The sequence below is a fragment of the Protopterus annectens genome, chromosome 10.part0 (genome assembly GCF_019279795.1).
Source record: "Protopterus annectens isolate FY-2018-M chromosome 10.part0, PAN1.0, whole genome shotgun sequence".
Classification (NCBI taxonomy): domain Eukaryota; kingdom Metazoa; phylum Chordata; order Ceratodontiformes; family Protopteridae; genus Protopterus; species Protopterus annectens.
In genome coordinates, this window is record NC_056744.1 from 1025110804 (window position 1) to 1025137296 (window position 26493).

Sequence of the window (26493 nt, forward strand, 5' to 3'; positions counted from 1 at the left end):
AGGCATGATCCATAGTTAATAAGAGCAAAAAAAGTTAGTTGCTTCACAGCAGAATAAAAAAGGTAACTAGTGCCATCTATTGGTCCCATTAAAATAGCAATAATAAAATTACTATTGAGCAAAGAGAATTAGAAGTAAAAAAACGTTAGAAAAAGCTAATGCGTAGATACAGTCACTTATAAAATGTTGAAAATTACCTCATCACATAATATTAATAATATTTATTAAATAAATTAAACATTTACATATTAAAATATTAAATATATTAAATTGCATAAAAACTTAATGATTAAAATATTAAATATTAAAATGCTATTATTACATTTAATTGGGACACTGTTTATTTGATTTTTATGTGGTTTATTTAATGCAAAATTGGGGTCAAACAGTCTAATAAATATTCTCATAAACAATAAATGCAAATTTAAATATGGAAGTATATACAATTGCAATGGAGTTGAGTCAATTGGAGTCAAACCATCTTCCTTCCATCTAAGTGACTGTGTCTAAACGAGCACTTACAAACTCCAGGCTCTGTGTAGGTATGAGTTTAGATTTGCTGGAACTGATTGTAATGTATAGGTGAAGACAGAACTGCAGCAAGTAGTCCCTTGCCTGTAGCATAGATGCCTGAATGGGGCAGTTCAGAGCCAGTCATCTAGATCCAGTAACACTTTGAATCCCAACAGTCTCAGGTGGGGTGCTACCACTCCCATATATTTGGTGAACACCCTGGGGGCTGTGATGAGGACAAAGGCCTGTGCTCTGAATTGAAAATGACTGGCTCCTAGCTGGAGGAGCAGATATCTTCTGGAATACCTGTTCATTCTGATATGAAAACACGCATCCTGACGATCTATCGGGCACATTCAATCATCTTTTCGCAGGAGAGGCAAAACAGACTGAACTGGGATCATCTGGAACCTTGAATATTTCACTTATTTGTTCAATTTGCTAAGATCCAAGATGGGTCTCACGTCCCCTGTCTTTTTTGGTACTAAGAAGAATCTTTAGTAGTCTCTGGATCCTATTTGGTCTGGAGGTACCTTCTGGATGACTCTTTCCTTGAGCAGATTTTCTATTTCTAATGTTGGTGTCTCCCTCTGATTGGGTGGAATATCAAGGATTCTGTTCATTCTTGCAAGGGGAACTTGGGAAAATGGTATGATATAACCTCTGGATATAATTCTCTGCACCCAGGTATCTTTTATGATGGATGCCCAGGATTTCTGGTGCAGAGACAAACACCACCAACTGCCTCAACAGGGCAGTCAGGCAATCTTTCAGGAGTGCTGGTAGGGTTTGTTTGAAAAGGAATTCCAGAAACCTGGATTCTGCTGGCCACCTCTGCCATGGGGGTGGCATCTTCCATTAGAGTTCCCCCCTTTGTGTCTGGGCGAACTATCTCCTCATAAGTCTTGAAAAGGACCCTGGGATTTGCAGAACCACATCTTACTACCCCCTTGCTGATTCTGGGAAAAGGGTTTTTGAGGAGTAGAAAAATGGATCCTCACAGCAGACAAAGCCTTTCCTTCTTGCTCACTTTTGGAGAGAGTTTCTTTTACTTTTGAGCCAAACAGGGAAGCTCCATCAAACGGAGAACTGATGAATGAAGGACTGAAGGCCTCCTCAAACTCACAAAGGTGCATCCAGACATGTCTCCTAATGGCTATGCTCGAACCAGTCACCCATGAGGTGCCTTCTGCAGTATGGGACATCAATCTCTTTGGCGCATTAGTTATAAACCGAAGGGTGGCCAGTTGCAAAGAGACTATTTTGATCCTCTGCAGACATGGACCCAGAAATATATTTGTAGAGCTCTTAAATCAACTCTCTTTGTAATCCTGTGATATGTGCTAAGTAATACAACAACTGTAGAGCAAAGGTGGTTGAAGCATAAATTTGCTTACTGAATCTGTCCAAGACTAGATTCCCTGTTAGGGGGATGGACAGAAGAGCTCTGCTCTACAAGCTCTTTCTTAGTGGCTGCTGCCACAACCATGGCATCAACCGGGACCCCCTTACTCCAGTATATTCTGTCCTTCAGGGGTGGGGGCTAAAAATGATCTGAGTGTTTAGGGATGGACTCCATAGTATCCGATTCCTTCCACACCTTGTGCGAGACAAGGTCTACAAGTTCATCAGCAAGGGGACTTCACTCAAGCCATAGCCAGGCCACACCTGAAAGCCTCCAGGAACACAGACTCCATTTGGGACTAGGTGTCATAAGTCCAACCATCTTTTTACTTTAGGAGTAAAAAAATGTCTCCAAAGTAGACATTTTCAGGTGGAGATTTGAGGGACCCTTCCCTTTACTGAAACCAGTGTCTTCAGAAACAGATTTCCAAGGAGAATCCAGGCGTCTCCTTTTATATGTGTTCTTCTGAGTCCGAGAGACCTCATCAATGAAATGGTCTGGTGAGGTATTAGAAGTGACAGAGGAGTCCTGAGGGACTGACTGTAGACTTGAACAGGCTGGCTGTCCCAGTGGAATAGAAGAACGAGGCTCAGAGAAGACTCAAAGGAGGTAAGGATATATGATCCAAGGTGGGGAGGAAATATCCTTTCTCTAGGTGAAGAGAAAGCCTTCTGCACAATCTCAAGGGAAGAATGCCTAGGGGAGACGAAAGCTAGAGGTATCGCAGCTGACATTTCCTGCACTCCTGTCCCATGAATCCCATCAAGGCCTTCCACCCAAGGATGGAACTGGACCTGAGCTGTCCAGTGCCAAAACACTGAATAGCAGGGATGGCTACAACAACTTCAGAGTCAACTCTTGTCCCTCATATCTGGTGCAGACACTTCAGGTCCAAGAGTATTCCTACTTAGAAAGGCTTGGAACTGGATGGGTCAGTGAAACAGAGTCAAAGAACAGGCTGTTTTTGAATCAGAAGAGGACACCCTTAGGAGACATGGATCCGAGGGCTCTTAAACCACAGGCCGGACTGGAGAAGGAGAAACTCAATGAGGACTTATCACATGCAGGCTCATGGATCTGATGGCAAAAAGGAGCTGGAATTCCCATACGGATCGGAGCTTGAGGAATTTCCTCATTATCATATCCACTTCAGCCTCAAACTCCTGGAAGACCTGAGTGAGGAGCTAGTTGAGGGTGACCTCGGGTGTTTACATGAAGACTCCTGCAAAACTGGGGATTGGAGTCAAGAAGGTATTGGACCCAGCGGACAGTGAGGTGACTGGATGCAAGGCAATTTCATTTTTGAAGTAGTAGGAGCCATGGTAGTCAGATCAGATTTCTTTGACACGGTTTCCCTGCCTTTCTTAGCTAGTGTAGTCCAGTTTTCAGGTTAGTGCTGAATTCAGGGCTGTGTTACAAGTTTCTATGTTTGCCCATACCTTACTTGGATAGAAGGAAGTTTCTCTGTTCACTGTGAGAGAGGGAGCTTTGAGCAGCCTATCTGCCCCTGGAGGAGTGGTTTCAGCCCAGAAATTAGTAGTTTACTACCCATTTTGGGCTAATTTCTCTCTCTTTCATTTCCCTGCTATAAAACCCGCATTTGTGCGGTTTTGCACACCGGGCATTGCTGGTTAGCTAGGGTATAACCATTCCCGGCTCCACAAAGTGTAGTCTTCAATTTTTCCCTTGGAACTAAACAAACTTTCAACTTAAGCACTCAAACCATTCACTTCTCATACCGGCACTTGCTCAAAACTCATAGCAAGCATTAATAAACCTTAGCACTAGACCCCCCCCCTATACTGTAGAGAAGGACAAGGCTCTCTATTCAACCTTACCAGCCAATCAGTAAAACAGTTCACTGTACCTATCCAGGCATGTCCAAAGGGCAGCTTCAGATGTACTCTCCGGTCCAACTGGTGAATCTGGGCATTTTGAGGCAATGTTACAATTGCCTCATGTACACAGACAACCCTCTCCTCCTTCCACCAAACACTAACACATGCAAGAGATGCAATTATACAGCCAAACTGGGGGCTAAACTCTCTCAACCCAAGACTGGACCAAGCAGTCAAGAGGAGAAGGGAATTACTTGCATCACACCACCAGTCTCACACTGACCTATGAAACCAGCACTGGCAAAAAGCACACATAAATACACAAAAACATACTCGGAGGCTCTAAATAAAAATCTGCAGAATCAACAGAGACCTCCAAAGCAGACATCCAAGCAACCTCCACCCCCCCCCCAACACAAACTATGAAACACATACTTCACAAAACTAGTGTGCCACACAATCACAGCCCTTAAGGCAAAATAACATACCCAGCACACTAGTAATAGGTGAATCTGTAGTCAGGCACACTGACGTCCCACTCACTAGGCTGAACAAGGAGAAGGTTACTGTTAGCTGCCTGTCGGGTGCCAGGATAGTACAGTTTTGTACCTACCATAAATGTAGATGTTCGAGTGTATTCACTGCTGCAGTCATTACACTTGGGTTATCCTGCCGTCAGGCGGTCCCGCAGTCGGCCAGAGTTCCAAAGTCTTGGTCCGGCGTCGGTTGCTGTCACTTCTTCCCTGACGTCAGTGCGCCAGGGGTATATAAGATGCAGCTGACGCCATTTTCTTCAGTTTTTCTTTCCCCAGATGTCAGGTGCCTCCAAATAGGTAGGCAATACATATTGCTAATAAAACATACATAAAAAATAAAAACAATACCTTCAGTTACAAGCAAATACACCACATAGGTTGTATAGTGTAGAAAGGTATAGATAAGTCCCAGCTAGATGGAGGGAGGGTAACCTGGACTGCAGCAGTGAATACACTCGAACATCTACATTTATGGTAGGTACAAAATTGTACTATGTTCATCGTGTTTCACTGCTGCAGTCATTACACTTGGGTTGAATCCCAAAGCCGAGGTTGGGTGGCTGGGTCTATAAAGGATTCGGGGTGGCTATGAGGCCCTGCAGCACTGCAGTGGCAAAGCCAGCTCTGGATTTAGAGTAAAGAGGCAAGTGGTAATGCTTGGTAAAGGTGTGCACTGAACTCCAAGTTGCAGCTTCCAAAATATCCTTGGGAGGTACTCCTCTAAGGTAGGCCAGTTGAAGTGGCTGTTGCCCTGGTGGAATGTGGCCTAATGTTGTTAGGTACAGTTTTTCCATGCTGTGTGTAGCAGAAACGGATACAGTGTCCTATCCACTTTGAAATGGTCTGCTTTGAAATAGCCTTTCTCTGTGATCCTGCAGCATATGCTACAAACAATTGCTCAGTTTTCCTGAAAGCTTTTGGTTTGTCCAAGTAGAAGCGTAACTGCCTGTGTATGTCCAATGAGTGCAGAAGTCTCTCCCCTTTATTCTGGGGATTTGAATAAAATGTTGGCAAGTGAATAGTTTGGTTAAGAGCCACACTGGATACCACCTTTGGCATAAATGTAGGGTTTCTTCTTACAGAAACCCTGTCCTGATGAAAAATTATGAAAGGTTCCACTGCCATTAGTGCCTGTAACTCTGAGACTCTTCGTGCTGAGGTTATTGCCAGAAGCAGAGCAGTTTTCCATGACACAAATTTTAATTCTGTTGAACTGGCTGGCTCAAAAGGAGGTAAAGTTAGTTTTTCCAAGACAAAGTTGAGGTCCCAAGTTGGTGTTGGTGCTCTCCGGGGCGGTCTTATGTTTTTAGCCCCTCTGAGGTACTGTTTTAATAATGGATGAGAGAAAATAGGGGGATCCGTGTTGTAATGAGCTGAAATGACAGAGGCGTGGATCTTAATTGATGAAAAGGATAGGCCTTTGTTCAGCATCTCAGTTAAGTATTGTAATATCTGAGGAATATTTGTAACAAGAGGGTCAAAGCCTTGAGCCTGGTTCCAGGCGCAGAATCTCTTCCACTTTTCTGAATAGGATTTCCTGGTGCTGGGCCTCCTGCCCTCCAAAATGACATCCATAACGGCTTTAGAGAGAGGTGTTGGCTGCTTGGCTAAGTAATCTGCCATCCAGCCAGGTTTAAGGTTTTGAGCTGGCTGTGCAGGATCTGATTGTTTTGTTGAGTCAGAAGATGAGGAATTTGAGGTAAAATCCATGCTGGGTCTTGAGCCAAGTTCTTTAAGATTGGGTACCAGTGCTGGCATAGCCAGTCTGGGGCAATCAGGATAATTTTTGGCCTTTCTTGTCTGGCTTTTAGGAGTACCTTTGAAAGGAGAGGCAGTGGTGGGACGGCATAAACTTTTAGAGTTTTCCAGCTGAACGAGAGAGCATCCACTTTCCATGCTTGTGTGTGGTAAGTCCTTGTGCAGAATTTCTGTAGTTGGCAGTTCAGAGGGGAGGCAAAAAGATCTATGTCTGGGCACCCCCATTTTTGTGTTATCATGCTGAATACTTGTGGATTTAATTTCCACTCATGAGGATCCATGATGTTTCTGCTTAAGTCATCTGCCAGAGAATTTTTCTTTCCTGGCAGGAATTGTGCTTGCAGATGAATTTGATAGGTCAGTGCTGTTTTCCACAAAGTCATGGCTTGTCTGCAGAGGGGATAGGAATAAGTGCCCCCTTGCTTGTTTATGTATCACATAACTGTGGTGTTGTCCGTCTTTACTAATATTTGTCCTGGATGCAGAAGGTCCTTGAAAGCTGTCAGGGCATTTTTTACAGCTAGCATCTCTTTTTGAGTGAAGACGCATTTGGTCTGCGGCCTACTTGCCCTGAATACATTTTCCTGCCATGTGTGCTCCCCAGGCATAATCCAATGCATCTGTTGTTAGTGTCTGCCTGGCTGTGGGTAAAGTGAAAGGCTGTCCCTTGTTGTGGTGGCATGCCTGTGCCCACCATCGAAACTCCTGTTGCAGGTAGGGAACAAGTGGTATTACTGTTTCCAAACTGTGACAGTGTTGAGTCCAAACACTTTTTAGATACCATTGTAATTTCCTCATATGCAGTCTGGCATATGGTATTAGTAGTATGCAGGACGCCATGAACCCCAAGGCCTGCAGAATTTTTCTTGCAGGGAGTTGGGTTTTTGTTGCCATTAATTGAAATTACTGAGTCAGTTGTCTTTGCTTGTCTGGCGTGAGATAAGCCATTGGGGCAGTTGCATTTAAGCTTGCACCCAGGAATATGATCTCTTGTGAGGGCACTAGTTTTGACTTCTTTTCGTTTATTGTGTACCCTAGGCCCATTAGTAATCTTTTTACAAACGCCAGCTGCTTTAGTAGAATGTCCTTGCTCTCTGCTTGAATAAGACAGTCGTCCAAGTAGGGATATATTTGAATTCCTTTTTGTCTGCAAAATGCAATTACTGGTGCCAGGCATTTTGTGAAGACCCTGGGCGCAGTAGATAAGCCAAAGGGCAGTGCAGAGAATTGGTAATGCATTGTGCCAGCTATGAATCTGAGGTATCTTCTGCAATTTTGTCTGATTGGGACATGCAGGTATGCCTCTTTGAGGTCCAAAGTAACAAGCCAAGCCTTCTTGCCCAGCATGGGAAGAAGTTGCTGTAGTGTCAACATTTTGAATTTTGGAACATATTTAGAGTAGATAGGTCCAGTATGAGTCTCCAAGTTTTATCCTTTCTGGGGACCAAGAAAAGTCTTGAGTAAAATCCTTGTCCTTGTTCCTGTTGTGGCACTTTTTGAATAGCTCTTATTTCCATAAGGGCTGTAATTTGTTTTTGTGCCTCTGCCCATTGATTTTGTGGCAGGTCTGGCATTCTTTTTGGCCTTGGTAGAGTGTGAAAGTGGAACCTGTAACCTTGAGGCACAATATTCAGTACCCATTTTTCTTGGGTGATTATATGCCAATTTTGTGAAAAAAGTGCTAGTTTTCCCCCTAAGGGAGCTGCCAAAAGTTAAGTGCTTGGCATTTGAAAGGGGAAGTCATTGGGACTGTTTCCTATAAGGTTGAGACTTGTCTTCTCCTCCTTTTGGGGTTGAAGCACCCCACTGTCGTGGTCTGTAAGAGCCTTGGGGCTGAGATCTGCCTCTTGGGCGTCTGTATCTGCCTCTTTGTGGTCTGTCTGACACTGGAAAGGACAAATTTTTAGAAGGCCAATTTCTGCTAAATCGAGGTGGCTGTACCCGTAAGAAATCCTTCACTGTTTGCACAGATTTTGCCTTCTCCTCCATTTTCATTAATACCTCTTCTGCCTTAACACCAACAAGATATCATGCTGTAAAGGAGCATCCAATAATTTTGCCTTAACATGATCAGGTAAACCTTGTTCTTTTAACCAAGCATGCCTCTGAATCACAGATCCTGTAACTGCGGCTCTACAAGAAGCCTCTAATGAATCAAAACCACATTGCAGAGTATGTTTTCCCACTTGTTCAGCTACATGCAATAAATCCTGCATTTCCTTATAGTCAGGACCTTCTGAGCTTGTAAGCATTTTCTGTTTTAACAGAGACATTAAATATTGTTGGTATTTAAGCATGTGGAACTGGCAATTTAAAGCCCTTACTGCTAAAGTTGCAGAAGTGTAAACTTCCTTCCCCCATCTATCTAATGCTCTAGAATCCCTGTCAGAGGGAACTGGATTTTTAGCAGTGGAAGCCTTTACCCCTTTGGGACCCTGGGAAATAGTTTTTTGGGTCAGCAGCAGGGTTTTTATAAAGAAATTTGTGAGCATCAGGGACTCTGTAGTACCTATCTGGCTTGACTGGTGCTGGGGCAAAGAATCAGGGGTTAAACTGGATTCAGAGAACACATCATCCACAATATCTAACACAGGCAGAATAGCAAGGGGCCTGTGCTGAGGCAATAAAAGAAAATCTCTGAGCCTTTTCTTGGATTCTGAATAATCCTGGCTCTCCCAATGGAAATGCTCCCTCATGGTATGTAAAGTTTCCCCAAAAGAGTAATCCTCAAGAGGAGAGTCTGAAGGTATTGATTCTTCAGCATCAGAGTCCTCATAGGGGGGTAAAGAGTATCCCTGGTCTGAAGAGCAATCAGAAGGAATGGAAACCTGGTCAGAGGAATCATAGCCTGTATCCTGCCTAGGCCTTTTATCAGCAGGGGGATGGGAACCCCTGATCAGAGTAATTAGGTCTTCGGCCATTTTGAGCATCTGTTTCTTAGGCATGGAGGCCTGTCCAGGTGAATGCTGTACTTGTTTCTTTGTCTTTAATGGAGTTTTAGACTTGGTTGTTGCTTTGATAAGCTGTGAAGGTCTGAAAACACCCTCAGAAGCCAATGCCTGCTCAGCGGCTCTGGACCCATCTGAGGGGTTAATTTCCGTAGGCCCAATAACTTGAGTTTCCAGAGGTCTAGTAGTCTCCACGTGGGAATCGGAGGCGGCCTGTGGCTCTGAGGTAGCGGGTGTCAGGGGCTGCGAAAGCACCTCACTGAGAACCGGCGACTGGCCTGGAAGAGGCTTCATCGTCGGTTTTGGACCTCGGATGCCTGTCCTTATCTTTGTCTTTGCGTTTTTTGTGTATTCCGGTCATCGGTTGTTCCGACGGCATGGTGCAATTGAACCTTCGGCCAAAATAATGGCGAGCAAAATCAAACCAATGTTTAATAGTGCGCTTGTTAAATCTAGCACAAAACCGACAACTAGTGACGTCGTGGTCTGGGCCTAGGCATGGAATACAGTAAGAATGAAAATCCTTATGAGGTATTTGCTTCACACAAGAAATGCAATTATTAACTTTTACTGACATCGGTCTGAGGCAAGAAAAAGTTTCCCCAATGGGGTACTTAGCTTTACTGAAGACTTGGGTTCTGAAATTCGAATTCGAAAATCTCAGGAGTCGGCCGACCGGCACTTGTGAACTGCTTTTGCTTCAGGCACCGCACGGCAAGAAAGACTGAAAAAAATGGCGTTGACTGCATCTTATATACCCCTGGCGCACTGACGTCAGGGAAGAAGCGACAGCAACCGACGCCGGACCAAGACTTTGGAACTCTGGCTGACTGCAGGACCGCCTGACGGCAGGATAACCCAAGTGTAATGACTGCAGCAGTGAAACACGAACATCCGCCACATAACACAAGCACTCAGGTCACTCCAGAACAAGTACATGATTCTGTCATTGTTCATGTTGGTGTGAATGACCTGAGCCATACCTTCCTGGACTACATGAAAAGAGACATGGAGGAGCTCTCTGATCACGTAGCCCAGCCTGACCCTGAGTAGTATCCTGCCCTCACCAAGAATGATACCACGGTATAGAGAAAAATATATCAATTTCAACAATTGGCTAAGCTTCTGGTGTCATTCAAAGGGGATCCAGTGTCTGTCAGTCTGGGATGACATGCTCGACAAGCCACGCTGCTTCACTAGAGACGGCTTGCACCTGTCACCCTTAGGCTTTTGAATACTGGCCAAGGCTCTTGCCACCCCCCAAAGTGCCTTTTTTAGGCAAGGCTCAAAAGACAAACCTACCACCATAAATAGCACAAGTAACAAAAATCTGAGGGTAATGCTACTCAATGCCAAAAGTCTAAACCTCAAAATGCACGCATTCAAGGCACTCCTCAGTATGGAGAAAAGCGATATATGTGCCGTAACAGAAACCTGGTTTAAGAAAACCTGGATTAAGACATCCCTGATCAGTATCAGCAAGAAACTATGTTCCCTCATAAAATCATCCAAGGCTAGCTTCGAAAGAAAAGTTGCCATGGAATCCAAAGATAACCACAAGGCATTCTTTAGCTATGCCAAGAATCTAAGTGGCTATTCTCAGATCTGCTCGGAGTTGGTGCAGAATGGCACAAAATACACTGAAGCGACTGATATAGCCAACATCCTGGCAGACAGGTTCAGTGCAAACTTCACCCCCCCTCTCACCCCCAAAAGGGCCCATAACTATGCCAGAAGAATGTAGTGCCCCTGAAATCACAGACACTCAGGTTAAAACAGCCCTCGCCAAAGCCAAAAACACAGCATCAATGGGACCGGACAGTGTCCCAGGCTGCATCCTAAACAACCTCAAAGATAAATTAACCCCTCATCTAAACACATAAACTTAGCCTCTCCACAGGCTACGTACCCACAGAGTGGCACACAGCAACGGCTATTCCACTCCACAAAGGTGGAGCCACAACGGACTCCAGGAACTATCGCCCTATAAGCCTGACTAGCTTGGTCTGCAAAGCTATGGAGCGCATCATCATGGATCTCATTAACAGAGACAATGGAAACCTCCAAACACTGGACCCTACCCAGTTCGGCTTTGTTAAGGGCAGATCATGCCTCCTAAACCTGGTGGACTTCTTTGAGACAGTTACCAAGGCTATAGACGAGGGAAAGGCGGTCCACACAGCCTACCTATACCTTGCAAAGGCCTTCAACACCATTCCCCGCTCAGGTATTATAGACAAGCTCACCAGTCTGAACATAAACCCCTATGTCACGAGATGGGTTGCCAACTGGCGCACGGACAGAACCCACATGGTAAGAGTTGCGAGAGCTAGGTCTGACTCTAAACCGGTTACAAGTGGTGTTCCCCAGGGCTCAGTCCTAGGACCCTCCTGTTTGGCATATACTTCTCTGAGGTACAGGCAAGCACAGGAGGACTATGGCTGACCAGGTTCGCAGACTACTGCAAACTAGGGGCTATAATTGACTCTCCAGCTGACACAGACATCCTCCAAAAGGGTCTCACTGAGACAGATACCTGGTATCAAAACCATGGCCTCAAGCTAAATGCCAAAAAGTGCATAGTCATCCCCTTTGGAAAACAAAGTACCCACAAACTACCACATAGGTGGTAGCCCCCTAAATATGGAAGACGTAATAAGCGATCTGGGGACCTCAGTAGATAGTAACCTCTCCTTTGATAATCACATTGCCAAAGTGGTTAGAAAATCCTTCTATGTGGCCCACCTAATCACAAAAGGGTTTGCATCCAGATCGAAAGAGGTCATTGGGCCCCTCTATGCATCACTCATCAGACCCATCACATAGAGTACAATGCCCCATTTGGGATGTACCTTACAAGACACCTGCAACAACTGGAAAGCAACAGAAGTACCTCACCAAGAGGATCACTGGCCTCAAGCAGATGCCCTATGCAGCTCGAGTGAAGAAACTCCATACCACCTACTCAGAGGTGATCTCTGCCTGATATACAAGGCCATGTCCAACCCAGAATTGATGGACATGCTCCATCTAAAGAAAACCATATCCCCTCGAGCCACATGCTCCAGGGATCTAAACCTCACCACAACAATAAATAAGACGTGCTGGAGGGATAGATTCCTGTCCCAGAGACTTCCCATGCTCTGGAACAAGATTCCAATCTACAGTAGGCAGAGCTCCTCATTAACCCTCTTCAAGAGAAACCTTGACGAGTGGATGGGAAACAGAAAGTTTACCCCAGGGATCACTTCAATGGCTCTGCTGGACAGAGGCACAGGGAACTAATCTAAGGGGGAGGCAAAAGCCAACACATTCCGGCCAGGCTTATAAATACCTTTGGGCAGATAGCCTAGTACCTACCTATGAACATATGGTGGGGACTCTAATAATGGAGCCAAAGATGTTGAAGGATCCACAGACCTCGTCCTGGTATCTTTATTTCTGGGAGCTATGTCAGGCTTCCCTTTGTCTGATTTCTTGCAGGGGGTTTAAGCCCCAGTCGGAATAGAGGAAGAGGAAGAAAAAGGAGGAAGAAGGCCATTCAAAACTAATTTATTACATCAGTAAGTCCCCTGGCACTGAAACTGGCACAAACAGAAAATCCTGAATCTAAATGGGCAGTACCCAAGCAATAGATGCATTTCTTGTGGGCATCCAAACTGGGCATTTTGTGCCCAAGGGAGATGCATTTTCTGAAAACATTCGATTTATCTGCCATCCTACAGTGCTAGTTCTAGAAGTAAAGGCCAAAAAAGGAAAAATTGTTTTACTAGTATGTATTATCTTTTTGAAGAGAAACTACCAAAGTACAGTTGTGTACACTTACCATAAATGTAGATGTTCCGAGTGTATTCACTGTTGCAGTCATCACATTTGGGTTATCTGCCTGCAGGTAGCCCTCAGCCGGCCTGAATACCAGAGTCTTGGGATTGTTGCTTCTTCCATGACATCAGGTCGTCAGGGGTATAAAACATGCTTGCCCCAGATGTCAGGTGCTCCCAAAATGAGAAGCAATTTCATGGTATGGAACACCCCCAGCAAAAAGCAAACACATACGATATAAGAGGTGCCAAACAAGAAGGTAAGTAGAAGTAAAGACAAGTCAGGGGGCTGGAGGGAGGGAGGGTAACCAGGACTGCAACAGTGAATGCACTCAAACATCTACATTTATGGTAAGTGTACACAACTGTACTATGTTCTTCCTGTTTCACTGTTGCAGTCATCACATTTGGGTTGATTCCCAAAGCTATGTTAGGGAGGAGGTAGTTAAGAAGCATTAGGGCTGGCAATCAGGCCCTGTAGGACTGATGTGTCAAATCCAGCTCTGGATTTAGAGATGATAGGTAGGTGGTAATGCTTGGTGAAAATGTGTACAGAGCTCCAGGTTGCAACGTCCAGGGTGTCCCTAGAAGGGACTCCCCTGAGAAATGCTGTACAGGTTGCTGTAGCCCTAATGGAATGTGTTCTGATCCCCAGTGGGGTAGGTCTCCCAAGGTGTTTGCAGCAGAAATGGATGCAGTGTGTTATCCATTTAGAAATGGTTTGCTTTGAAATGGCCTTGCCCTCTGCTCCTGCCACAAAGCTGACTAGCAGCTGGTTAGATTTTTTGAAAGTCTTAGTCCTGTCCAGATAGAACCTGAGCTGTCTGTGCACGTCCAGGGAGTGCAGGTTCCTTTCCCCTTTATTCTGAGGATTAGGGAAACAAGCTGGAAAATGAATGGATTAGTTTAAAGTGACACTAGATACCACCTTGGGCATAAATGATGGGTTGGTCCGGAGGGAAACCCTGTCCGAATGGAAGATAATGAAGGGTTCCACAGCCATAAGGGCCTGCAATTCAGACACTCTTCTTGCTGAAGTGATGGCTAGAAGTAAAGCTGTCTTCCATGAGAAGAATTTTAGCTCTGCTGTGGTTGCAGGTTCAAAGGGAGGAAGCATGAGTTTTTCCAATACAAAGTTAAGGTCCCAGGCAGGAGTGGGAGCTCTCCTGGGGAGGGAGGTCTTAAATTTTTGGCTCCCCTCAGAAACTGTTTGACCAGAGGATGAGAGAAAAGGGGTGGCTCAGTATTATAATGAGCTAAGAAGGCAGAGGCGTGAATCTTAATTGAAGAGAAAGACAGGCCTTTGTGGAGCACTTCTGTTAATTAATCTAGAATATGAGGTAAGTTGGGCACAGCTGTGTCCATTCCTTGAGAATAGCTCCAGGAGCAGTATTTTTTCCACTTTTCTGAATAAGATTTTCTAGTACTATGCTTCCTTGCCTCAAGAATGACATCCAGCACCTGCTTACTGTGAGTTGCTGGTAGGGAAGTCAGTGGATGAGCCAGGCTGCTAGGTACAGGGTCTGTAGCTGAGGGTGCAGAATCTGGCCCGCCTGCTGGGACAGCAAGGAAGAAGTGTGAGGCAGGTGCCATGGTGGCAGTCCTGCCAGACTGCGCAAAAGAGGGTACCAGTGCTGGTATGGCCAGTCTGGCGCAATCAGAATTGTCCTTGGCTTGCCCTGTTTGATCTTTAGTAGACCCTTCAATAGGAGGGGTAGAGGAGGAAAGGCATAGACTGAGAGGTTTTCCAGGGTGAAGGACAGGGCATCGACTTTCCAAGCTTGGCTGTGGGGAGTTCTGGTGCAAAATTTGCTCAACTGATAGTTCTGAGGGGAAGCAAAAAGGTCCACCTCTGGTGTCCCCCACCTGTTCCTCAAAAAGCTTGAATATTTTGGGTTCCAGTTTCCACTCGTGTGGGTCCATGAGATTTCTGCTTAAGTTGTCTGCCAGTGAATTTAGTTTGCCTGGCAGGAATTGAGTTTGCAGATGCACTTGGCTGCTCAAGGTTGTGTTCCACAGAGCCATGGCTAATCTGCAGAGTGGGTAAGAATTGTTTCCCCCCTGCTTGTTTATGTACCACATAACTGTGGTGTTGTCTGTCTTTACCAATAGTTGTCCTGGAAGAATAAGGTCTTTGAAGGCTGTCAGAGCATTCTGTACAGCCAACATTTCTTTTTGACTGATATGCAGGTGCATTTGCTTTGGGTTCCATTTGCCCTGACTGCACTTCCCTGCCATGTGATCCCCCCCATCCATAGTCTGATGCGTCTGTTGTTAGGGTTTGGGCAGCAGGGGGAAGAGTGAAAGAGAGTCCCTTGTTGTGACTGCAGGCTTCTGCCCACCAAAGGAACTCTGCCTGTAGACAATGAATGATAGGAATCATTGATTCCAGGTCCTCAGGATGCTGACACCAGAGACTTTTTAGGTACCATTGAAGTTTCCTCATATGCAGTCTTGCATATGGAATTAACAGAATGCAAGAGGCCATAAACCCCAAGGCTTGTGGTATTTTTCTTGCAGATAGCCAGGTTTTGGTGGCCAGTAGTTTGAAGTAGTTTGTCAAATAAATTTGTTTCTTTGGAGTGAGGAATGCCATCTGGGAAGTTGTGTTCAAGCTTGCTCCCAGGAATACAATCTGTTGGCTGGGTACCAGCTGTGATTTCTTTTCGTTGATGATGTACCCCAGTGAAGTCAGAAGTGTCTTTACAAATTCCAATTGCTGTATTATCAAGTCCTGACTGTCTGCCTGAAACAGGCAATCGTCCAAGTATGGGTAAATCTGAATTCTTCTCTGCCTGCAATATGCAATGGCTGGAGCTAGACACTTTGTGAATACCCTGGGCGCAGTAGATTAGCCAAAGGGAAGTGCAGAGAACTGATAGTGCATAGAGCCTGCACTGAAGCCGAGGTATTCCTTGCAAGATTCCCTTATGGGGATGTGCAGATAAGCTTCTTTTAAGGCTAGGATTGCTAGCCAGGAGTCCTTAGCTAGCATAGGAAGCAGCTGTTGGAGAGTTAGCATTTTTAATTTTGGAACCACCAGAAAGGTGTTGAGAATAGGTAGATCCAGGATAGGACGCCAAGAGTTTTCTTTCCTGGGAACCAGAAACAGTCTGGAATAAAAGCCTTGTCCTCTTTGTTCTGCTGGGACAGGTTGAATAGCCTTGATACTGAGAAGAGAAAGTACTTGCTTTTGGGCCTCTGCCCACTGGTGTGGGGGGAAGTCTGGCCATCTGCTTAGGGTTGGAAGTGAGTGGAAGTGGAATCTGTATCCCTGGGAAACAATGTTTAAGACCCATCTATCTTAGGTAATGTATTCCCAGTTTTTGGCATGCAGGGCAAATTTCCCTCTTAAAGGTCCAAGTACTTGGGCAAGGCTTGGAAGAGTTAAGGAAAAGTCATTGTGCCATTTTAACATAGGCTGGTGGCTTACTACTCCTTGTTTCGGACATGGGAGCACTCCACTGTTTAGATCTGTACATAACCTGAGACTGAATTCTTGGTGGTCTGCTGCCCCTATGGCTTGGACTGAGAAGGCCTGGAAGGGACTGGAAAGGACCAGTTTTTCGAAGGCCAATGCCTACTGAATCTAGGTGGCTGTACTTGCAAGAAATCTTTAACAGTGTGCATGGATTTAGCTTTTTTCCTCCATCCTTTTGAGGACTTCTGCTTTATTTCCAAATAGACGCTCTTGGTTTAATGGTGCATATAGTAATTTTGCTTTGACATGATCTGGCAAGTTTTGTTCTTTAAGCCAAGCATGCCTTTCAAGAACAGACCCAGTAACATAACCTGCAAGATGCTTCTAAGGCATCAAACCCACATTGCAAAGTATGTTTACCAATTTGGTTAGCAGAATGCATTAACTCTTGCAAATCTTTGTGTTCTGCACATTCAGGAATCAACATAATTTTCTGTTTAATTAGTTCCATAATATGCTGCTGATACTTTAACATATGAAACTGGCAATTCAAAGCCCTAATGGCCAGAGTAGCAGAGGTGTATACTTTCTTAACCCAGCTATCTAAAGTCCGAGAATCCCTGTCCAAAGGGGTAGGATTTTTGGCAGCAGTAGCCTTAATGCCTTTAGGTCCCTGGGAAATGGTCTCCGGATCAGCAGAAGGATTCTTAAAAAGGAATTTGTGGGAGTCAGGTACTCTGTAATACCTGTCAGGTTTCCTGGGAGCTGGAGGCAAAGTATCACGGGTAAGACTGGATTCCAAGAAAACATCTACAACTTCCAGAACAGGAGGGATAGCTAGAGGCCTGCGCTGTGACAAGTTTAAAAATTCCCTTAGTCTCTTTTTGGACTGAGAGCAGTCCTGGCTCTCCCAGTGGAAATGTTCTCTAAGGGTATGCAGGGTTTCTCCGAAAGAAACATCTTCTGGAGGGGAAGCAGAGGGAATGGAGTCCTCTGCATCAGAATCCTCATAGCTAGATAAAGCTAAGTCCTGGTAATCAGAGGGATTAGAGTACTCAGATTCCTGATCAGAAGGAAAATCAGTTTTAGGTCTCTGAGGGGGAAGGCTGGCTTCCCCAAATTAAGGTAATGAGGTCTTCAGCCATTCTAAGCATTTGTTTTTGTGGCTTGTGGGCCTGAGAATGCGCTTTGGTCATCGGTTTCCTAGGCGTAGTGCGAACCTCAGGCTTGAGAAATTCAGTACTTTTGGTTTGAAACAAAGTAGTCGGTTTAATATGAAGATCGGAAGGCCTGAATACACCCTCAGAAGCCAGTGCTTGCACAGCAGCTCCGGACCCATCCAAGGTAGAGACATCTGTAGGTTCTATAGTTGAAGAAGCATCTCGTGGCATACCGGACTCCGAAAGGGTCTCAGTAGAGACCTGAGAATCTGCAGAAGCGGGTATCAGGGGCTGTGAAAGCACCTCACTGAGTACCGGCGAACTGGCTTAGCGGTAGCGTCAATCAGCAGTTTTGGACCTATGCGGTCTGTCTCTGTCTTTATCCTTATGCTTTTTCAGAAAATCGGTAGTCATTTGGCTCACCAAAGCCATTTCGGAGTACAGATATAGAGATCGAAAGAATTTAGTTACAAAAATTGCCCGACGATGAATAGTACGGGCGTTGAACAAGGCACAAAACTGACAACGAGGGATGTCGTGGTCTGGGCCTAAACAGGTGACACAGTAAGAATGAAAATCTCTGTGAGGTATTTGCTTTCCACAGGCAAGACCATTATTCATTTTTTCTGACATTGGTTAGAGCAAGAAAAAAGGGTCCCCAACGGGGTACTTATCTTTTAGAAGACTTCAGGTCTGAAACTCGAAAAAACGAAAATTTCAGGAGTTGGCCGACCGGCACTTGTAAACTGCTTCTGCTTTGGGCACCACACAGCAAGAAAGACTGATGTAATGGTGTCGGCTGCTGCATATTTTATACCCCCGACGACCTGACATCATGGAAGAAGCGACAGCATCCGACGCAGAAATCCCAAGACTCTGGTATTCAGGCCGGCTGAGGACTATCTGCAGGCAGATAACCCAAATGTGATGACTGCAACAGTGAAACACAAAGAACATCAATGATAATAAAAGATACCCAAAAAATAGTTACAAAGAGACAAACAGAAGAAAAAGGAAAGCCAAATTTTTTACTTGTCCTCTTTAGCTAATAAAACTGTCAGGATTGCAAATATCTTTCTCAAGTTTGACCACTCTTTTCTGTTGGTGAGTGGACTTCTTTTTACAGTGGTCAACTGGCTAAAGAAAAAAACAGGCAATGGGATAATGACCCTCTCATAGTGGTCAATGTCTTTTTACCCCTCTGATCTCCTAAAAAGTGTGTGTGTGTGTGTGACAATGCGGAACTGGCATCTTTGTACAGTGCGGAATGGAAAGATTTCCATTCCTGCACTGTAGTGAGATCTCGGAGTTGGTATATTTAAGTTACAGGGGGGTGAGGGGGCTTAACCCCTGCTAGCAGTGTTTAGGTAAGTATTTGTTGTTTTTTACTTTTGTATTTCATATATTTGACATTTCAAATGTCGATCATATGGTCTCAGACATATGAAATTCTGCATTTTGAAGTGTTGAACATATGAAGTAGATCCATATTATGTAAATATATGTGTGTGTGTGTGTGTGTGTGTGTGTGTGTGTGTTTGTGTGTGTGTGTGTGTGTATATGCAGACACACACATTATATAGAAACAAACAAAAATAAACCCAGTCTGAAGCAGCACTGAGGCGTTATGTACTATGTCAAAACACCCACTATTAAAACGGTCATGAAGATGTCTAATTTCTGTGAACTAGGCCACACAAGCAATACAGCCATTTGCTTGAAATTACTGCAGATTTTTTTTTAAGAAAGCAAAACAGTTTTCACATAGTATCATGGTCAAGTACTAGGTCACTTGCCCTTTTGGGCCATTTTAATCCTAGCCAATTAACCCATCAAAATCCCATACTTATCAAATTCCATAAGGTTGTTTACATTGATTTTGCATTGAATCTGCATTAGACAATTGTTTAGGAGCAGTCCCTGTCCATTAGTTACACTGGCAACAGTTCTGGGAGGAATTTACTATTTCTCATCCAACAGTCCAGGTTTCACTTGAACAGGGGCAGCAATGAGCTTTGTTTTACTTGTACTGATTCAGAGAAGGGGTATCTTCTGTGAGACATACCTGTCCCTCCAGACAGTTCTACTCACTAAGTGTGTTACACCTAGCAGGAGCACTAGGTATTCCTAGTGAGCCTACACTGTCATGTTTAAGCTGCACAGCAAAGCCAAGGGCAACAGAGTATGTAAAAGCATGCTGCCTCTAAGACAGCAACACAAAGTGGGGCTTGGAAGACCTGTCATAGAGAAGTAGGGCTGCTCCACCATGGGAGAAGGTAGGTTTTCCCAAGAGGACCAGTAAGCTGGTCCAATCCCTACCACCTAACTCTTGATGTGGAGCAGATGAACTTATTGGGATTCCTAGGCAGGAACAAAAGGGCCATAGTGCTATCCGACTAGCCAAGGAATTTCCTGCTACCTCTACTGTGGAATGAATGATCTGATTGGGTGCAAATACAGAATGCCATAGTCAAAGGTGTTGATTTTCAGTTTATATTAAAGTGACACATCAATGTTTGTGGCTGCTAGTTGTGACTGTTACTTAAAAATCTTTAACCCCCCCCCCCCCCCGCAAAAAAAAGACAAAACACAAGCCAGTGTGGAAATTCTACCAGCTGGCAAAACCAAAAGCAAAACTGCAACAACAAAAAGCTAGCAATTATGGCTGATTCAAGGCAACCAAAAGTACAGTTTTGTACCTACCATAAATGTAGATGTCCGATAGGAATGCATCTGCAGTCCTTACAAATGGGTTGTCCTGTCGTCAGGCAGCCCTTCGGTCGGCCGGATTCCAAAGTCTGGGTCTGACCTCGGCTGGTGTCGCACTTCACCCGACGTCATAGCTGCAGTTCTTCGGGTATAAAGGCATCAGCCGACGCCATTTTCCTCAGTGTTTCTTGCCCCAGATGCCAGGTGCCCTCTTGGAAGGCTAAATTTGGATAAATTCCAAATATTGTAAAAAGCACAAACCAGGAAACTAAAAAACGGATCGTAGCAGTAATGAAGGCAAAAACAGTATAGGCAGTAAACAGGACAGTCTTTAATCCAATACAATGAAGCGCTTTTCGTCTGCCAGCATCTGCAGACTTCTTCAGACAAGAGTAACTTACAATTAAAAAGCTTAATATACTAAGCTGGTCAGGAGTAACCAATCAAATAGGAACAGGCTAATATAAACAATTAAAATTAATTACCTAACACATACTGTTAAAATCTGATGATAGTTCAAAGTAAAACAGTCTTATACAAAAAAACCTTAGTCTCCCTAGCTGATTGACCAAGACAGGATAAGAAAGCAAGTAAGAGATACATAAATATTTATCATAAAAGCATAAGAAATCTAATCCTCTCAGACAATTAGTTATCTAATAAGATTTTTAAGTTTTAAAAGGCTGCTAATAGAGGTTTTTTATAATTTTTTATTAATTGTAAGTTACTCTTGTCTGAAGAAGTCTGCAGATGCTGGCAGACTAAAAGCGCTTCATTGTATTGGATTAAAGACTGTCCTGTTTACTGCCTATACTGTTTTTGCCTTCATTACTGCTACGATCCGTTTTTTAGTTTTCTAAATTTGGATAAATGCCAATGTTTCCAAATAGTAGAGAGCAAACACAAAAAATAAGCATGTATGTACATATATACAAACAAATACACCATAATAGATCCCCCCCAGCTAGCTATAAGATGGGCAAATACCCTAGGAGTACCACAGAGGGAAGTGGTGGGTAATCCTGACTGCAGATGCATTCCTATCGGACATCTACATTTATGGTAGGTACAAAACTGTACTATGTCCTTCAAGGATGCATCTGCAGTCCTTACAAATGGGTAGAATACCATAGCCAAACTAGGGGAGGAGGAAAGAAGAGATTATGGTGTAGTTAGGATCCCTTGCAAAACAGCAGTGGCAAAACCTGCTCGGGATCTAGAGTATAAAGGTAAGTTATAATGCTTGGCAAATGTATGCACGGAGGTCCAAGTAGCAGCCTCTATAATGTCGTTGGTAGCCACTCCTCGTAAGAAAGCTGTGGTAGTGGCTGTAGTCCTTGTAGAGTGAGGCCTGATGTTCTCTGGAGTTTTCTTTCCATGGTAGGAATAACAAAATCTAATGCAATTTCCTATCCACTTGGAGATTGTCTGTTTTGAAATTGCTTTTCCTTCCCTTCCTGTTGCATATGCTACCAGTAGCTGGTCAGTTTTTCTATTGCCCTTGGTCCTGTCCAGGTAGTGTAACTGTCTATGTACATCCAAGGTATGCAACAGTCTTTCTCCCCTGTTCTGTGGGTTGGGGAAGAATGTAGGTAGGTGGATAGCCTTATTTAAAGATACTCTGGATACCACCTTAGGCATAAAAGTAGGATTTGTTCTCATGGACACTATCTTGATGGAAGATCAGGAAGGGTTGCACTGCCATTAATGCCTGTAGTTCAGATACCCTTCTTGCTGAAGTGATTGCCAGCAGGAAAGCAGTCTTCCATGATAAGTATTGTAATTCTGCTGTTGCTGCTGGTTCGAAAGGAGGAAGTGTCAATTTTTCTAGCACAAAGTTCAAGTCCCATGCTGGCAATGGTGGTTTCCTAGGAGGTTTTACATTTTTAATTCCTCTCAGAAACTGCCTGAGCAGAGGATGCGAGAAGACAGGAGGATCCAAGCTGTATTCTGCTGAAATTGCTGATGCATGTATCTTGATGGAAGAATAGGACAGGCCTGTGTGGAAGAGCTCTGCCAAGTATTCCAGGATGTTGGCTATGTTTACAAGTGACACATCTTCTCCCTTTGCAGTATTCCAAATGAGATATCTTTTCCATTTTGCTGCATAATTTTTTCTTGTTGAGGGTCTGCGAGCCTCAAGGATAATGTCTTTAACCCTTTGTGATAAATTTGGGTTAATTGATCTTATGGAATGTTCCAGGCAGTCAGCTGCAGAGTTTTCAGGTTTGGATGCAGGATGTTGTAGTTGTTCTGTGTTAACAGCAATGGAACCAGGGGTAGTGTCCATATTTGTTCCCGAGACATGCTCCTTAGTAATGGGTACCAATGTTGCCTTGGCCAGTCTGGAGCTATCAGAATGATCCTTGGACGGTCCTCTTTGATCTTCAATAGCACCTTGTGCATCAAAGGAAGTGGTGGGAATGCATATGCTGTCAGGTTTTTCCAACTGAAAGATAAGGAGTCCACCTTCCAAGCTAGTGGGTGGTACGTCCTTGTGCAGAATTTCTTTAGCTGGTGATTGCGTGGGGATGCAAATAAGTCTATTTCTGGGAGTCCCCATTTTCTTGTAATGGCTTTGAAGATGTCCGGATGCAGCATCCATTCGTGGGCATCCGTGGTAGTCCTGCTTAATATGTCTGCTAGAATGTTTTCTTTTCCTGGTACAAAAATTGCTTGTAACTGAATGTTGTAGCTCAGAGCCACATTCCATAGGTCCAGTGCCATCCGGCATAGAGGGTATGAATGTGTGCCTCCCTGTTTGTTGATGTACCACATAACTGTGGTGTTGTCTGTCCTTATCATCAACTGACCTTCTTGGAGAAATGGTCTGAATGTCTGGATTGCCAATTTTACTGCCAGCATTTCCTTTAGATTTATGTGTAGGTGCAGCTGGTCTTGAGTCCATAAGCCTTGTATGCACTTGTCCAGCATGTGGGCCCCCCAACCGAGGTCTGAGGCGTCCGTCGTGATGGTTTGGCTTGGTTGAATGCTGTAGAAGGGCAATCCTGTGTGTGATTGACAGGCCTGAGCCCACCATAGGAACTCTTGCTTCAGGCATGGGATTATTGGAATTTTGGTTTCTAGGCTGTGCTTGTGTTGAGACCATAAATTCTTTAGGTACCACTGTAGCTTTCTCATATGCAGTCTGGCATGAGGGACCAGTATTATGCAGGATGCCATGAAGCCCAAGGCTTGCAGTACTTTTCTTGCTGTTAGATGGTTCTGCTTTGTTAATGCCAAGAAGTAGAGAGGTAGTTGTTCTTCTTTTTCTGCAGTTAGGAATGCCATTTGCTTTGATGTGTCCAGCTCTGCACCCAAAAAGGTTATTCTTTGGGATGGTATCAGCCTTGACTTTTTTATGTTGACTGTATATCCCAGGGCTTGTAGCAGGTAAATGACTCTTTGTATGTCTTCTGTTAGCTTGTTTTTGTTGTCCGCTTGTATCAGGCAGTCGTCCAGGTAGGGGTAAATTTGGATTCCTAGAAGCCTGCAATGAGCAATTACTGATGCCAGGCATTTCGTGAACACTCTGGGCGCAGTAGATAAGCCAAAGGGCAATGCTGAGAATTGATAATGCTCTGATCCTGCAAGAAATCTGAGGTATCTTCTGCAATTTGGTCGTATGGGGACATGCAGGTATGCCTCCTTGAGATCTAGAGTTACCAGCCAAGACTCCTTGCCCAGCATGGGAAGAAGCTGCTGTAGAGTCAGCATTTTGAATTTTGGAACAATGAGGAATGTGTTTAAAGTGGACAGGTCGAGAATAGGCCTCCATTTGTTCTCTTTTCTTGGTACCAGGAAGAGTCTGGAGTAAAATCCCTTTCCTTGCTCCATAGATGGTACCTTTTCCACAGCTCTTATCTTTAATAATTGAGATATTTGTTTTAGAGCTTCTGTCTTTTGATTTGGCGGTAGGTTTGGCATTCCTCTCTTCCCTGGTAGAGTATGGAAGTGGAACCTGTAAGCCTTGGTCTATTGTCTGTAAAATCCACTTGTCTGTTGTGATGTAATGCCAGTTTATTGAGAATAAGGCTAGCTTTCCGCCTAAGGGTGCTTCTAGTTGTTCCCTTGTAGGCGGTGCCAGAGCCAAGTCACTGTGATTGTCCTGTTGCAGTGGTGGTGGCTGTGTCTGTGCCTCGCTGGTTGTTACCCTGCCACAGGCGTCCCCTGTAGGCACCCCTGGATTGGTTTCTGCCTCTTGATCGCCTATTCCTGCCTCTCTGTGCTTTAGAGGAGACTGGAAAGGACCAAGTTTTGGAGGGCCAATTCCTGCTAAACCTTGGAGGTTGGACCTGTAAGAAATCTTTCACTGTTTGTACAGATTTTGCCTTCTCCTCCATCTTCTTCAGTACCTGTTGTGCAGGAGAACCAAATAAATTGGCCTTGTCCATGGGAGCATCTAACAGTTTAGATTTGACATGGTCCGGTAAGGCCTGCTCTTTCAACCATGCATGCCTTCTGATAACTGTACCAGTCATGGCTGATCTAAAGGAAGCCTCCAGTGCATCATAGCCGCATTTTAAAGAATGGTTACTAACTTGCTGAATGTTATGTACCATTTCCTGAACATACTTCTTATCAAAAGGTTCATCAGAGGACAGTTTTTTAGTTAACTGGTCAAGCATAAATTCTTGATATTGGATCATATGAAATTGACAGTTCAAGGCTCTAGCTGACAGAGTAGCAGAAGTGTAAACTTTTTTACCCCATCTCTCTAAGGACCTGGATTCCCTTTCAGAGGGGAGGGGATTTTTAGCAGAGGTAGTTGCTACAGCCTTAGGCCCCTGGGAGATGGTCTCGGGATCTGCAAAAGGAGCCTTGTATAAATGATAATGTGTGTCCGGGACCCTGTAGTACCTATCAGGCTTAGGGGCCGGAGGTAATGAATCAGGAGCAGTACAAGCATCATTAAATGCATCATCTACAACAGAAAGAACTGGAGGTATAGCTAAAGGCCTATGTTGTGGTAAATGCAAAAAGGTTCTAAGCCTTTTCCTGGAGTCTGAAAAATCTTGGCCCTGCCACTGAAATTGTTCCCTCATAGCATGCAAGGTTTCCCCAAAGGAAAATTCCTCAGGTGGAGAGGCAGAAGGGATGGACTCTTCAGCATCAGAGTCTTCGTAAGGAGAATAAGGAGCCTCTGGAGGGTCTGTGTTATCTGAATCATCAGAGGAATCATCTGTGGACACTGGCTCAGGAGGCTCTGCTCTAGGCCTCTTCTCTGGAGGTGGATGAGAGGCCCTGTCTGGATGAGGCTGGGATCCCCGGATTAAAGAAATAAGATCCTCTGCCAAGGAAAGCATTTGGGAACTGGAGCTGGGCCTGTGAGAGGGGGTCTTAACAGGCACAGTTTTTGTAGCTTTAGCTGCTTTAGCCCTGGCAATGGCCTTAATAGACATGGCTGCAGGAGGCCTAGCAGCTCCACGTGCGGGAGTTGAGATATCCAAGGGAATAGTGTCAGATAATTCCTGAGAAACCGCAACCACAGGATGGATTTCAGAAGCCGATTCCACCAGGTTTGAAGAGGCCTCGGTAGAAGGCATGTTTTCGGCTGAAGGAAGAACCGCTTGCTCGGTTTCAGCTGAAACCGAGACACTAGCGGTTGGCTTAACCGCGGTTTCGGCCGAAACCGCGGACCGCGAGTGTCGGTCCTTTTCCTTGCGTTTTTTGGATATTTGTGAAGTCGGAGGATCCGACGGCATAATATAAGCAAAATCAGTGCCAAAAAACTGCTCAGCAAATTCCGACCGACGTCTAAGCGTCCGTCGGTTAAAAGAAGCACAGGCTAGACAAGCTGCGACGTCGTGGTCTGGGCCTAAACAAGGTAAGCAGTAAGAGTGGAAATCTTTATGAGGTATTTGTTTCCCACAAGTTAAACAATTATTCACTTTTTATGACATCGGCTGAGGCAAGAAAGAGTCCCCAACGGGGTACTTAGCTTTTTAGAAGTCTTCGAAGTAGTATTCGGTAGTAGTAATCTCTGGTTCTGACCGACCAGCACTTGCGAACAGCTTCTGCTTCGGGCGCCACGCGGCAAGAAAGACTGAGGAAAATGGTGTCGGCTGATGCCTTTATACCCGAAGAACTGCAGCTATGACGTCGGGTGAAGTGCGACACCAGCCGAGGCCAGACCCAGACTTTGGAATCCGGCCGACCGAAGGGCTGCCTGACGACAGGACAACCCATTTGTAAGGACTGCAGATGCATCCTTGAAGGACATCTAGTGTGCATCAAAATAAAGTGCCAGCACCCAAGATGAGCTGAAATGAATAAATTTATTATAGAAACAAGTGAACTAGACCGGTTTCAGCATATAGCTTTCTTCAGTAGTATAAAAGGAAACCCCGGCAGGAGCCAGTAATTTATACACAAGTTTCAATA

At 44.6% G+C, this 26493-nt stretch overlaps 1 protein-coding gene across 1 annotated transcript in view; it reads right to left on the bottom strand.

Annotated features, from left to right (window-relative positions):
- The window catches only part of RABGGTB (Rab geranylgeranyltransferase subunit beta), a 446107-nt gene that overhangs the window by 208133 nt on the left and 211481 nt on the right, over positions 1 to 26493 (bottom strand). The window lies entirely within an intron of this gene.